This window comes from Drosophila albomicans, chromosome 3, assembly GCF_009650485.2.
Source record: "Drosophila albomicans strain 15112-1751.03 chromosome 3, ASM965048v2, whole genome shotgun sequence".
Lineage (NCBI taxonomy): Eukaryota > Metazoa > Arthropoda > Insecta > Diptera > Drosophilidae > Drosophila > Drosophila albomicans.
The window spans coordinates 49979736-49993832 of NC_047629.2; the positions used below are offsets into that span (position 1 = coordinate 49979736).

The following is a 14097-nucleotide window of genomic DNA, read 5'->3' on the forward strand; positions in this document are numbered from 1 at the left end:
CCTTTTCGGCCTGCAACTTCCTCTCTTTTTGCCTTTGCCTTTTACCTTTGTCATGCTTCAAGTGGACAGCATTTTGTTTTTACTCCTCGTATTTCTAGTTTGTTGCCACTTCCGCGACACGTTCTCTGCCACACACACTCATACTCGCATTTAGATTGCTGCGAATTTGTTGCTTTATTTATGTCCTGTTTGAGTTACAGTTTTTTTGCGCGACCCATGCTGCGTATACGTAATACAAAAGTCACCACCACAGCCGGCAGCCGGCAGCGCATTGAATTAAGAGTGGAAGTTGGTGTCAAGTGCTGGGCTGGCAGAGCGGAAGCTTTCAGGCACTTCGTCAACTCTGCAACTATTTTGTGGCAGGCCACAAAAAGATGCCGCGCCCACAAATCGGATAAGGCACACGGTGCGCGATTATAAAATATTTCTTGCACACAAAAAAGATGGAACAACGCTGAAACTGACTCGTTGAAGTTGCCGACATGTTGCTTTCCAATTTTCATCATCATCATCATCAGCATATCAGCGACGAGCGGGGTCAAAGGGCAGGCAACAACAAAAACCCATTTAATACCAGGCTAAATGGGCGCAATGTAAACTGTTGACATTTCAGCCTCGTCTGCATGACACTACACTGCACTGCACTGGACGGGGGGGCGTGGCACTGCGTCATACAATGGCAGGACACGATTTTGCACGTGCTGCCGCTGCCAGTTGAGTGAAGTGCACTCGCCTCTAAACAGCAATGTTGCGAGCTCGCTCGCCGTGTGTTTGTTAAACACCTACACAAATGGCCGCCAGTGCCGCCCCCTCTATCTCCCCCTCTCCCTCTCTCTCTAGCCCCTCCCAGCATCAGCAGCAGCTTGACAAATATTTTTGAGGCGCATGTATGAAGCCAAGCGAGGCACCAGGAAGGGTAAACTAAATGAAATGCCAGCACATGAGCATTACTATGTGGGAGAGGGAGAGTAGTAGAATGAGTTGGGCAACAATGCTGCTTGCAACATAAGCAGACAAACGAAAAGCATGAACGGTGAGAGGAGTGAGGGGAGCTGGTAACATGGCCGCAATCACGTGCCAACATGCAGGTGAAATGCAAATAATTTTTGTTTTCCCCTGTAACGTTGGCATTTCTTTTTTTCCTGTTGCTCTGTTGTGCTCTGTATTTTTTCTAGTTTCTGTTTTCTGCTTCGTCTCATCGTTGGCTGTTGTTAGTTTGAAGGGGGTAGCAAAAAATATCTAAACATGAGACAAGCGACACACAAAAAAAAAAATGGGCGAAATACCCGACAAGTCGACGAAAAAAATGAGAAAACCAAATTAAAATACTTTCCTCCAAAAAATATGAACACACGAATATGAGATGCTCTGCGAAAGAGTATGTGGATTATCTTACGTCATTTGTGCAAAGAGAAGTAAAAAAGTTACCATGTCGTGTGTGTGTGTGTCGACTGCTAGCTATTTCTTATGAAATATACCAAATTAAAATTCCAAAAAATATTGAAAAATACCAAAGAGTATATTTGGTATATTATTACGTTCAAAACATACTACTTCCAGTTTTCCTCAACTTCCAAATAAAAATGTTACGTGCCATTGGAAGAATATTGGCATACAAAAAATACTAAAATATACCAATGATTATATTTGGTATGAAAGATATACCAGATTAACAAACAATACACAAAGACCTTCCTTCGATTTTTTTCCAGTTATAAAATGATTTTTGTTATTACTATAAAAGAATAATATTTACATTTTTGATTGCTTACTTCACGATAATTTTATGTTTTCTAAAAAGATTAAAGCTTTCCATTATGAATTCTGAACTAACATCAATAAAATGCTCTTAGATGATTTTTTGTATCATATCGATATCATAAACCAAATAATGAAAATGCAGCGTACAATTTCTTTTATGCTCTGAAAAGACTTTTTCCCCATATTAAAAGCTTACACTAACATACTATATTTTATATAGTATATAAAAACTACTCAATTGTGATCCCAAAAACTATATACAAATCACAAAATGTCAAGCAAATTGCATTCTATTTTCTCTGCTTTGGCACAAAGAAATAAATAATATTCAAATGTTGAGGAACTTGAATGCAAATTGTAAAAGGAAACGAAAATGAAAATAATAAAAGAATTCTGCATTTATTTTATTTGCTGTTGGTCTTCTGTGTGTAGTAAATATGTAAATTCATAAATATTCTGGCTGTCAGTTTTGTTTAGATCATATCATCAGATGCCGGCTTATCCATTTAATTAGTTTTAAAGCTATCACAAATTTGCATACAAGTTATCTATGGGGAGAGCCTATAAACCCAAAAAGTGCAGCAAGGAAGTGCCATTGTCTCTTGGCTGCATATTTGTAAAATGAATTTTCTTCAATGCTTGCCTATATGCTGTTTGGGGGCAACGTCGTCGTCAGACACGCCCACTTGTTTTTCCAGCTGCGTGAGTGTGTGTGTGTCTGTGTGTAACGGGGCTTAAAGTGAAGTGTGGCAGTAGTACTATAGTACATAGCTCTGCTCTGCTTCTTCTCGTTGTTGTTGTTGTTCTTGTTTTTTAAAAAGTCAGTGAGCCATCCGTGGCATATATTGTGCCATACAGGACAAGCGCGCACTCGTGGAACTAGTTGCATTTTTATAAACGCAGTGGCAACACACACACACACACACATTTTTTCCGCTCTTTTTATTTTGCAGAAGAGTGCAACCACAGTAACCCCAACCCTCAACCCCCAACCCCCAACCCGAACCCCAACTCGAACCCTCGGAATCCTGCCGCCCATTTACACTCAGTGTTCGCATGCTGCGTGTCTGCTGCTGTAATATTTACTGACGGCATTGCCAACCAACCTCCCTCCATTCACTCCCTCCCCTCCCCTCTTTTCAAGTCCCCCCCCCATAGCGAGCCAGCCGCAGCTCCCGCCGGAGTGCTGTCAAGTGCACTTGTCGACGTCATGGCTATTTTGCGCGGCATAAAAACCAAAAACGAAATCATGTCAAAACTGATTTTTTGTTTGGCAATGCAGTCCCTTTGCACTCCCCTCCCCCTCTCTCTCCGTTGACTGAGCCGATTTACTAAATATTTACGTTACCACCGCGCAACTGCCACGTTTCTGCTGCCGCGTCGCTGATTTTCATTTATTTGCTGCGGCTCCTGCGGAATTTCAATATTAGTTGCAAAAGATATGCGAGCAACAGTTATCGTATTTTATACGCTCGACTCTCGTTTATTGCTTGTACATAATGTGACTAAAGGGAAAACTAAGAGGCTAAAGGGAATCGAGGGGGGCGTGACACTAACGTGGCTTGCACGTAACATTTCAAAGTGCAGTTAATTGATTTTTCAGCACAATGCGCCAACAATTGACGGCGACGTGGAACACTTTTTACCGCTCCCCTCGCAACTCCCGACTCCCGACTCACAAACAAAAATTTGACGTGCCGTTGCAGGGAAATTGACAGGCGCGTCAGGCGTCCCGCTTTTTTTGGTGTGCAACAACAACAGCTAACAAAAAGTAAAGAAAAGTAAAATAAATTTAACACTCGTCTTTATTTGTTTAATTTTTTCCCCCATTTTTGTATTTTTGCCGGCTGGTAAATGCCATAAATTGCACGATTTTTGTCTTGTTGTCAGTTTTTATAATGCCCTGGATAGATTGAAGTCGAAAAAGGTATATTAACGGAAAAGAGAAAGCATTGTAAATATTTTCATTCTTACTTTCTTATTTTTGTCTATATTACTGTATATTTTATATAATATTTTAATATTGTATGTAGTTATCTATATTATTTGATTTTTATATTTTAGATTTTTTCTAAATGATTTATATACGTTTTTAAAAATTTGTTCTTTCAATCAAAAAATAAAAAAGAATATTTAAAAGTGTGCCACAATTCAACAGTATTTTTTTTGAATCAAGCAAAATTTCTGTTGTATATAAACTTTATGTTCATTTAGGGTATTATACTCTATATTTTCTTTTGTCTTATCCCTTTTCTTTTATTTAAAAAATATTTTTCATTTGAGTTCCCACAATCTTAGTTTTCTTAAACATTTTCCTTAAATTTTCAAGATTTTTTAACTTTTCTATTATTTGCTTAAATTGTTGTTGAATTTATTTCAAATTTTGTTTTTTTTTTTTTGTTTGGAAGTCTAAGTTTGAATTTCGATAATTCAAAATTTTCTTAAATTATTTTTTAAACTTTGGTTAAATTTTAAAATATCTACTGGGTCGTATACTTAATAAATTCTTTGCCATTCACACTGCTAAAACCACTGCATTAATTTAACTATCCGCCGTTTCCTCTGTTACCCTATACGAATACGGCTTCAATTCACAGCTATTTTACTTGCCATTAAAATGTTAATCCTGACAAAAACACAGGATAATTGCCTGTCAAACACGGCTGTGAACTGTCGTTGTCTTTTGAAGCTTGTCACCTTGTTTTATAAGAAGTTTGCGGTGCAAAAATCTGAATAAATATTTGATTATACGTATTTGTCGAGTTGCACATTTGGTCGACATGTTGCCAACATGAATTTGCGTGTTGCAAGTGCGTCGCCAACAGCAGATGCCGCACAAACGTGTTAATGACATTTCTGACGTTTAGGCTGCAGACTGAGTGACTGACTGCAGGATGAACTGACAGACTGCATGACTGACTGACTGACTGACTCAGTGTTACGCACACTCATATAGTTGTCAGTCGCTGCTTTGATTGACTCACTGGCTGAGTGACGAGCACAGCTTGCAATGCACAACTGCACAATGCCACGACAAAGTCTATTTTGTCGCTGGACAATTTCCAAAAAAGAAATTGTCATTACTTCAGCAGTCGGATTGATTGATGGCCCTGACAAGCGACAACTCAACAATACAACTTCTAGACTGCACATTTGAAGTTCCCACAACAAAAGCATAAATTGCATTTGCTTTACAGCAGTCAATAGAAATTGCTTAAATTAAACTTACGAAAAAGAAAAAGAAAAACTTTTGCATCATCGATTCTCAATTCAGGTAAGTTCAGCTGCACATTCAAGAAGTTGGCAATTGATGAGCAACTTTCTCATATGCCAGTCGCCAGGTCACTTCCGGTGACCTCAGACACAGCAAACAGCAAAAAACCCTCCAAACACGTCCACAGATGCTGCTGCTGGCCAATCAAAACCGTAAAAACCACAAAAATAGCAGATGAAAACATACTACATATAAAACAAAAACGAGAGAAAAATATGCAAGCATTTTATACACACTTCGTTCTCTATGTCTGGCCAATGGATTTTATAATTTCCACTCAAGTTGCAGTTGCTGTGGTGGTCAGTTGCCTCTCTGGGATGCTGAAGGCAACACACAAGATGAACATGTCCGTCCACTCACGTGGCGCATGCTTTGATTTCTTTCGATACGTTTCATTACAACAATCGTGCCCAGCTTATGCCTGTCCTTTTCCCTTCGTAGTTCACAGTAGTTACAGCTCTGTGTCTCTCTCTCTCTGTTTATCTTGCTCTCTCTCTTTCTAGCTGTCTGTGTCTTTCGTTCTGCACTTTGGTTTTCATTTATTACATGTGGCATTAGACACAATCGTTGTTGTTGGTTTGGTCAACGAAAAACTGGCAACTGTGTGTGCACACTGATTGATTGACTTATTGATTGATTGACTAACTTATTGACTGCTTAAAGGATTGTCAATCAAGGTAATGTATCAAACATAAGAACGAATAAATGTAATACACTAAAAAGACAATCGAATAGTTGAACTGATGCATGAATAATATGACTTTTTTTTTATAGGGTATTTGCTAGTTGAGCTTTTAAAGCTCTCACTTTCAAAGAAGTTGCATACGACGTTGTGGTTTTTTGATTTGCTGGCATTCAGCTACATCTACTACTACTGCCTGCAATCGATGGGATGTGTCGTAAAATTCTCAAGAGATGCAACAGCAAATTTCATTTTGCCTCGACGACAAAACAAAAGCCAACAGCAGCAGCAGCAGCAACAATAACAAGCACGACCACAATAGGAAGAGTGTATAAAAAATTTTATGGCAATCAGAAAATTGCAACCTAGCCTAGGGTTTTTTTACGTAGACAGCTTTTATTATTATGCCAAATATTTTTGGAAGCAAAAGCTATGTCCAGGTGGGCAGCAGAGTTGGTAAATGCAAAAGGCAGTTGGGAACCACATTGATAGATTTTTACTTGCAGCAGTTGCACTTGACATGCACTGTGCGAAATTGACAGTGACATTCTATATTTTAACTGGAGAAAGAGAAAGAAAGAGAGACAGAGAGAGAGAGAGAGAGGGAAGTGCTGGCTGCTGCATCCTTAATGTCTGTGCATCTGTCTTGTTCCATTTTTGGCTTGCTGCAGAGCCAAACTGTGGCTAACTTTGTGGCTGCTTCTTGCTGTCTTGCAGCACTCTTTGTGCTGAGGAAATTTAATTTATTTTGCAACTAAATCGATGGCCGAGACAGAGACAGAGACAGCACATAGAAATCGACAACAGTTGCCCCAAATGAGCGTATCCTTTGTGTGTGGTGCAAACTTTGGCTTAGAATATACATTTCAGCCACAAGCTATTATAAAAGCATTGCATGGGGCATCGCTTCGTAGTGAAAGTTGTTGCACCACCTGCTGAATTAGTTTTCATTTGCATGTCTCGAGTGCCGTCCCACTGCATGCTGCTCCACTCCAGCAGTTCGTCTAATTGCAGGCCATTTTTGCATATGTTTTTCATAACTCAACTTGACTTGAGTACGTTCATACATACATATGTATACACACTGCTATTTCAAAGTTCACAGTTGCATAGTTGGTGCTTGACTTGAGTTAAGCAACAATTTAAAGGCATAAAACAACAATAAAGAAATGTAGCTTTTGTGTCTGGCAGAAATCGATTCTTAAATGAAGATTTGTGAAATGTCAATTTCGGAATGCATATTTTTGAATATGAATGAGAGTGAGAGTGAAATGAATGAATGTTTGATAAAGCAATAAGACATGTCACGACACGCTGTAATGCAAAAATGCGCATCCCAGACATTTGTATGCATTAGTCTCTCAAAACGAACATTTTATGGCATTAAGCTGCAGCTGCAGTTGCCTCTTCCATTTAGTGGGAGAAGGCAATGGCAATGGCAAAATGGCTTTAACACAAATATGCATGTCGGCAGAGGCAAATTCTTGCATAGAATTGCACTTAAATGCAGAAAATGGCACAAACATAAAAGTGCAGCACGCAGGGAGAGTGAGTAAAGGGATAAGCCAAAAGAGAAAGGGAGGAAAGAGAAAAGCTGGAGAAAACCTAGAAATTGTGGCCAGCTTGAGTGCAGTGGCGGATGTAGGGAGCTGTAGCAACAGGAGCTGAGAGCTCAGAGCGCTTACGGAGCAATCCAAAGTACGTCATGAAAATCAGGAAACAGGATATATTAAGTTTGAGGAATGGGCGCTGGGCACACAAACACATACATATGCAAATGTTGTCGCAGCAATTGGACAACTAGCCCGAAAGCCAGCAGCAACAGCAGCAACACAAGCAACAGCAGCAGCGCAGTCGTAAAAACTGGCCCTTGGCCTGTCGCCTGCGACAGTTTTTATTGCAGCACATAAAACAGGAGCCGCAGCAGCAGCAGCAACAGCAACAATGCCAACAACAAGGACATGACAAAGTTTTCCATGCGCCTGTTTTCCCTACCACTTTTCTTGTTCCCGTTCCCATTCTCAGTTGTTGTTCTCTGTTTCTGTGTTTTTTTTTTTTTCAATTGGCAACCACATTTTCTATTAGTGTAAATATGCAAAGTACATGAAGACATGAGGCTCCACTTCCGTTATGAGCGTAAGCGAGAAATAACCATAAAAATGTTGAATGCTGAATGTAAAATGCAAAGTGTAACTTTGTTGTCTGTATGTGTATGAGAATGAGAAGAAAGGGGCTTTTGGTGTTACTGCATTGGGCCAGGAAGCGAGCATGGGAATTTACTTCTACTTCTACTGCTGCTGCTGCTGTTGGCATTTTAAATTACATTTGTGGGTCATATTTAAAATCTTTTCATTTCATTTCGTGCGCGCGCGTTTTCTTTATTTTTCATTTACACTTCATTTGACTGAGCTCAAGTTGAAATTTAAAGCGAATGCCATTAAACGGAATAAAACGGTGACTGAAACGACGTTGCCCGGCACAAAAAACCATTTGACAACAGACAAGAAAAATTAGCAGCATCATTTGCATCCAGCATCCATTGCTCGAGCTTGGATCGATAGATGCCAAAAAGCAAAAAAGAGAATTTTCAATAATTAAATAACAGAAGTAAGCTAACATTTCAATTTGATATTGGCAACTTTCAGTGGGAGAGATGCAAAAAGGAATTTTACGAATGAGTTTTTATTAGAAAATTCAAGTCACAAAGAGAACAAAATCGAGCAAAACAACTTGAAATGATACCATCTTATTCAATTATGAAATAAATTCGAAAGAGAAGTGCTCTCTTAATCAGCTGAGAAAATGCAATAAAAATTGGCTATCAATTGTGTTCCTAATTCAACTGCAAACTTCCAACTTAAACACATTGTTAACCAATTTGATTTTTCCTCATTTGTTTCCACAACTAGTTTCATTTATTTATTTTTTTGCTTTGCTTTGTCTGTTACTAACAAGCGTATTGATTAAAAATGTTTGCGTTTAAAAAGCATTTTTGGTGTTGCCAAAAAATGCTTTGTTAGTTGACTTTCAAATGCAATGCGAATTAATTAATTTTATTTGAAATTGAAAAGTGTGCAAAATATGCAGTAAATATTGCTATATAAAATCAATGGAATCACGCAAATGTAACGAATGTAATCAGAGAGTCAAAAGAGAGAGGAAACGTATATAACTTTTTTTGTTGACCATTTCTACAATTTCAATTTTCAGGCTTATTCAAATGAGCTGTGGCAACGGGTGGCAGGGGCAGAGAACTCTTGCCACAACATTTCTGCTTATCAAAGACAAATATGAAATATTAATAATGCTCTGTGCACTCAAAACGAACCGAATGGTGGAACCTAGGGGAGCACATTAAATATGATGGCGATGTCGTTGTCGTTGATGTCGTTGTTGTTGCTGTTGCTGTTTGCTGGCAAATTCGTGGCACAGAAAAATGCAAATTTCGCTAGCAAACTGGCTCTGCTCTGCGACTCTATCACTTTAATGCCTTTCACTCTGATTTTAATGCCGCTACTGCGACCCACGGCAAATGCAACACGTGCGCTATAAATCACCTTGAGCGACCGAGAGGCTAGGTTAGTTTAATGTTAGACAGAGCTTTTCCTCACTGAATTGAGGAATGGGAATGGGAATGGGAAAGGTGAACGAGTGGGTAAGTTCACTTTAGTTGGTTTCGGGGGCGTGCGTGCGAGCACGCAAACTTTGCTTAAAAGTGCTTGAAGGCAAGCACCAGCGCAAGCCAGCCATTTCAAAAATCAAATCAAAAATAGTTTTCCGAAAAAGTTTTTGCAAGTGCTTAACTCTTGGCCAAGGCGCAGAATGCGCTGCGACGCGACAAACAGTGCAACAAATTGCAGACTGAAGGAGCAACTTTTGTAATTGTCTAACATAGACACACGTGGGTGCTGCAGCAAAACACCCGTGGGCTATCCTATCACAGAATGTAGAATAGAATGCCTTCCCTTGGTGGCGTGGCATGTTGCGCCCGGTAATAGGCAGTCATAATGATCATCATGGCCAACAGGAAGTGTGTGTGTGATGGCAAAGACTTTGCCAAGTGCGTTGGCATTGTCGTGGCAGCAGCATGACTCGCATAGCTAAGGCATTAGATTTATTCTCTCAACATATTTGTGGCCTTTAATCGGCAGTAAAGTAAAGTAAACTTCAAGTTTTTGTATCAGTTACAAGTAGGGGCGAAGTCCTCAGTGTCAACAGCTTAGAACATATAGCCATATCCGTATATAATAATACATCGATTATACCAAATATAGTATTTGGTATATTTTAGTACTTTTTCGATTTATTAACTAAGTATATATTTCAAAAAATATCGCACTGTTCGCCTGTTAATATATCGATATACTAAATATTGTGTTCGGTATATTTTTTCAGTATATTTTAGGTATGCTTCAGATGATGCTTTATATTTAGCTCATTTTTCTATTATTAATGACATTTCTAATATGCTTTCTGATCGGGATCACTTTATTGTCCTTGGTGATTTTAATATAGCTGGGGTGTCATGGCATTCAGCCGAGAATATAAATGGACTTTCCCCCTCTGTATCCCATGTTTTTATTGATAGTCTCTTCGGGGTATCATTGTCTCAGATTAATGATATTCCAAATTGCTTAAACAGGTCTCTAGATCTTATTTTTGTTTTAGACCCAGATTCATGTTCTCTATCGAGAATATCTCCTATATCTTCCCCTGAAGACCCTTACCATCCCACTTTAGAAATTACGTTGGAGTTCCCATTTATTGCGTCAGAATCGAGTGTACGTTGTGGTGAGCTTTCTCGTTGTTTTCGGAAAACCGATTTGAGAAACTTTCTCTGCTTATATCTCGAACTGACTGGTCCCAACTTTCTTTGTTTACAAACTTGGATATAGCGGTGGAATTTTTTTTATTCTACTTTAAACTCGCTATTTGATGCTTGTGTTCCATCAAGTATTCCACATTTGTCTGATAAACCCTTATGGTTTACCAAAGAAATTATCGAATTTAAAAAATCGTAAGTCGAGACTTTACAAAAAATTCAAAGGAACTGGCTCTTCCCTTGATTTTCTGCGTTATTCTGTTGCACAAGCTGCTTTTCGCACTCATAACAATGAGTGTTATAATAATTATTTGAGTAGGTGCAGAATAAGATTTCAGCGTGATCCAAAGCGATTTTACGACTTCGTTAACTCGAAGCGTAGATCCGCGTCATCACCAGCATTTATGTCTTTGGAAAATATGACAGTATCTAATGGTCATGATGTTGCCGATTTATTTGCGGACTTTTTCCAAACGACATATTCTGTCCCAAGTTCTCAAAATTCCTTTTCTTATCCTTATCAGTTAAATTCATCTAATTGTATTTTTGGTCCTTTAATTACTGAAAGCTCTATTTTAACGGAACTATTGGCTATAAAACCTGTTTTTTCGGCTGGTCCGGATGGAGTACCTAGTTGTGTGCTAAGGTATTGTGCTGGTAGTATCTGTAAACCGCTTTTTAAATTGTTTGAATTATCCGTTAACTCATGTTCTTTTCCTAAAATCTGGAAAAAATCATACATTATACCTATCCTAAAAAAAGGGAGCAAATCTAAAGTTCAAAATTATCGCGATATATCTAAATTGTCTGCGATTCCGAAAGCATTTGAAAAAATTATAACTTCTCAACTGCAACATCTGTGTAAATCTATAATTTCACCTTACCAACATGGGTTTGTGAAGTCTAGATCCACTTCTACTAACTTATTGGAGTTCTCTTTTATTGTAATTAAAGGATTCGAGAATAAAATGCAAACGGATGTCATTTATACCGATTTTAGTAAAGCTTTTGACTCTGTTAATCATCACCTTTTACTGTATAAGCTTAATGTTTTAGGGTTTCCTCATAGCCTAATTGAGTGGATATCCTCATACCTTTCCAACAGAATTCAGAATGTTTATTTTAATGGTTTTGTATCTAAATGTGTTCAAGTCACTTCTGGTGTGCCCCAGGGCAGTCATTTGGGTCCTCTATTGTTCACTTTGTTCATAAATGATCTTCCTACTGTTATTGAGCATTCCCGTGTACTTATGTACGCCGATGACGTTAAGCTTTGCCTGACATTTAATGATAGTCTTGCGAGCTCACTGTTACAATGTGACCTTAATCGTCTAGAATCTTGGTGCAGAGTAAATATGTTACATCTGAACTGCAATAAGTGTAAGTTTATGACCTTTTGTAGGGGTTCTTCCCAGCTAAATAACTATATGTTATATGATACTCCTCTTGAGCGAATTGAAGGTGTGAATGACTTAGGGGTTCTGCTTGATGCAAAACTAAAATTCGATAAACATATTCTGTCTGCTGTAAATAGGGCCATGGGTGTTTGGGATTTATAAAACGCTGGTCGAAAGAGTTCAATGATCCCTACATCACTAAGACTTTATACGTCTCACTGGTTCGTCCTATCCTTGAGTACGGATCTCTTGTCTGGAATCCCCAGTATAGGGTTTATCAAGATAGGATTGAATCGGTGCAGAAACAATTCTTATTATTTGCCCTTCGTTGTTTAAATTGGAATCCTAATATTAGATTACCACCGTATCGAAGTAGACTTTTATTACTAAACCTTCCTTCTCTTTCTGACCGTAGAACTATGCAAGGTGCTGTTTTTATACAGAGACTAATTAATGGTGAAATAGACTCTTTGGAGCTGTTAAGTCAAATTAGTTTTGCAGTTCCTGTCAGGATCACTAGGAATTTTCTTCCTCTTGTCATTTCACGTAGATCTACTAACTTTGCTTGTGTGAACTATAATAATCTCAATAACGTAGTTTGCTCTAGTAAATCTATTCCTTTGCTTAAAACCTTATTATTAGCTTATTTATCGAGTATTTAATTGTTATTTATTTTATTATACACTTATTCTAACATATTTTTAATCTAAATTAATTAGCTGTCCAGCGTCTTTTAATATTTATTCGCGGTTTTCGTTTAATGCATGCTGTTTACAAATTTATTTTGTTTTGTCCGCGCGTCAACAAGCCCGTGCTTGGTATCGCTGGGCCACTTGATGGTACTGCCGTTAGTACGTCAACGTCCAAATAAATAAAATATGATTTTGGTATATTTTTACAATTTTTATTTTTTTGTGCGTCTGTCATCAGTATTAATAGTCTTTGGTATATTACGGTATATTAATTTTGTACATCTTTAAAATAATACCACACTGTTTTGCTTCTATTTAGAATAAGTAGCGAGTATCTTGCTGTCGACACAACTCGACAGTAGCTTCCATGTTTTTTCCTTTTTTTTATGTAGCTATCTCAAAATTTAATTGAATGAAAACTTTTTGTGTCGTCTGTTAATTTGCTTTGAATGAAGTCGAACATGAGTCGTCCGCCCTTTTAAGCGGCATGCCACGCCTCCTCCCAGCACACACAGACACATTCTACAGACATGCAGAGTTCCAAGTCGTTGCTGCTGGTTTGCCATTTGTGGGTGCAAATGTCAAGTTGACTTTGCCTTCGACTGCTGTTTGCCACGCAGCTACGTGGCAGTCACTGTAACAGTGTGTGTGTGTATGTGTATGTGTGTGAACAACTGGTCTGGCCCCGCGCATGATTATAGTGTTAACCCTTGTGAACTTGCAGCAGGTATGCCAATGTCAGCGACAGTTCCCAACATCAGCTCCACATTCAAATGTCGCCATTTCAATTGCCCCATTTCTTCCTCTCTTTCCTCCTTTTCACGCTCTCTTTCTTTGGTGTATATGCGTGTGTATGTGTGTGTTTTGAACTGTTTGCTCAACTATTCCATAGTTGCTAGAATATTTGTATAATGCATGAAGTGGCGGCAACTTTGCGTATACGTAATGTGGCACAGTCAACTGTTGTAGACGTTACTTGGTTGCTGCTGCTGCCATTGCTGCTGATGAGCAATTAACAAACAATTGCAGCGTTTTTAGTCAAAAATCAACAGAGAATTTGTGTGTGTATGTGTTAGAGTAGAGAACGTATAGAGAGAGAGAGTGCAGACGATGACAAAAGAATGACAAAAACCAAGTGCGATGTAGAGTCTATTAGCTACAAGATGTTGGAAATGTGGTAATCGAGACTTGTGTTTGAAACTTTCTTATAGAAAATTGCTAATAATTGGATTTGTATTTTGGAATTAAACTGGTTTGTAGATCGACATAGGTAAAAGATAGAAATATTTTCTAATAAGATGCTTAAAGCATTTTTAGTTAGGTTACAATAATTATATTTGGTTTCTTATTTACTTCGTTTTATAATTTGGTTACAGTTTTTATTTCCTTTCTAAATATATTTTCTAAAATTAGTTTTTTTAAAATTCGTTTAAGTTGCTGCAATTCACACTTTACGGATTAAATCTAAT

The 14097-nt window shown here is 38.2% G+C and overlaps 1 protein-coding gene across 1 annotated transcript in view; it reads right to left on the reverse strand.

Moving 5' to 3' along the window:
• Nucleotides 1–14097, reverse strand: part of LOC117572789 (uncharacterized) — a 37820-nt gene that overhangs the window by 22623 nt on the left and 1100 nt on the right. The gene's annotated exons all lie outside the window — the stretch shown is intronic.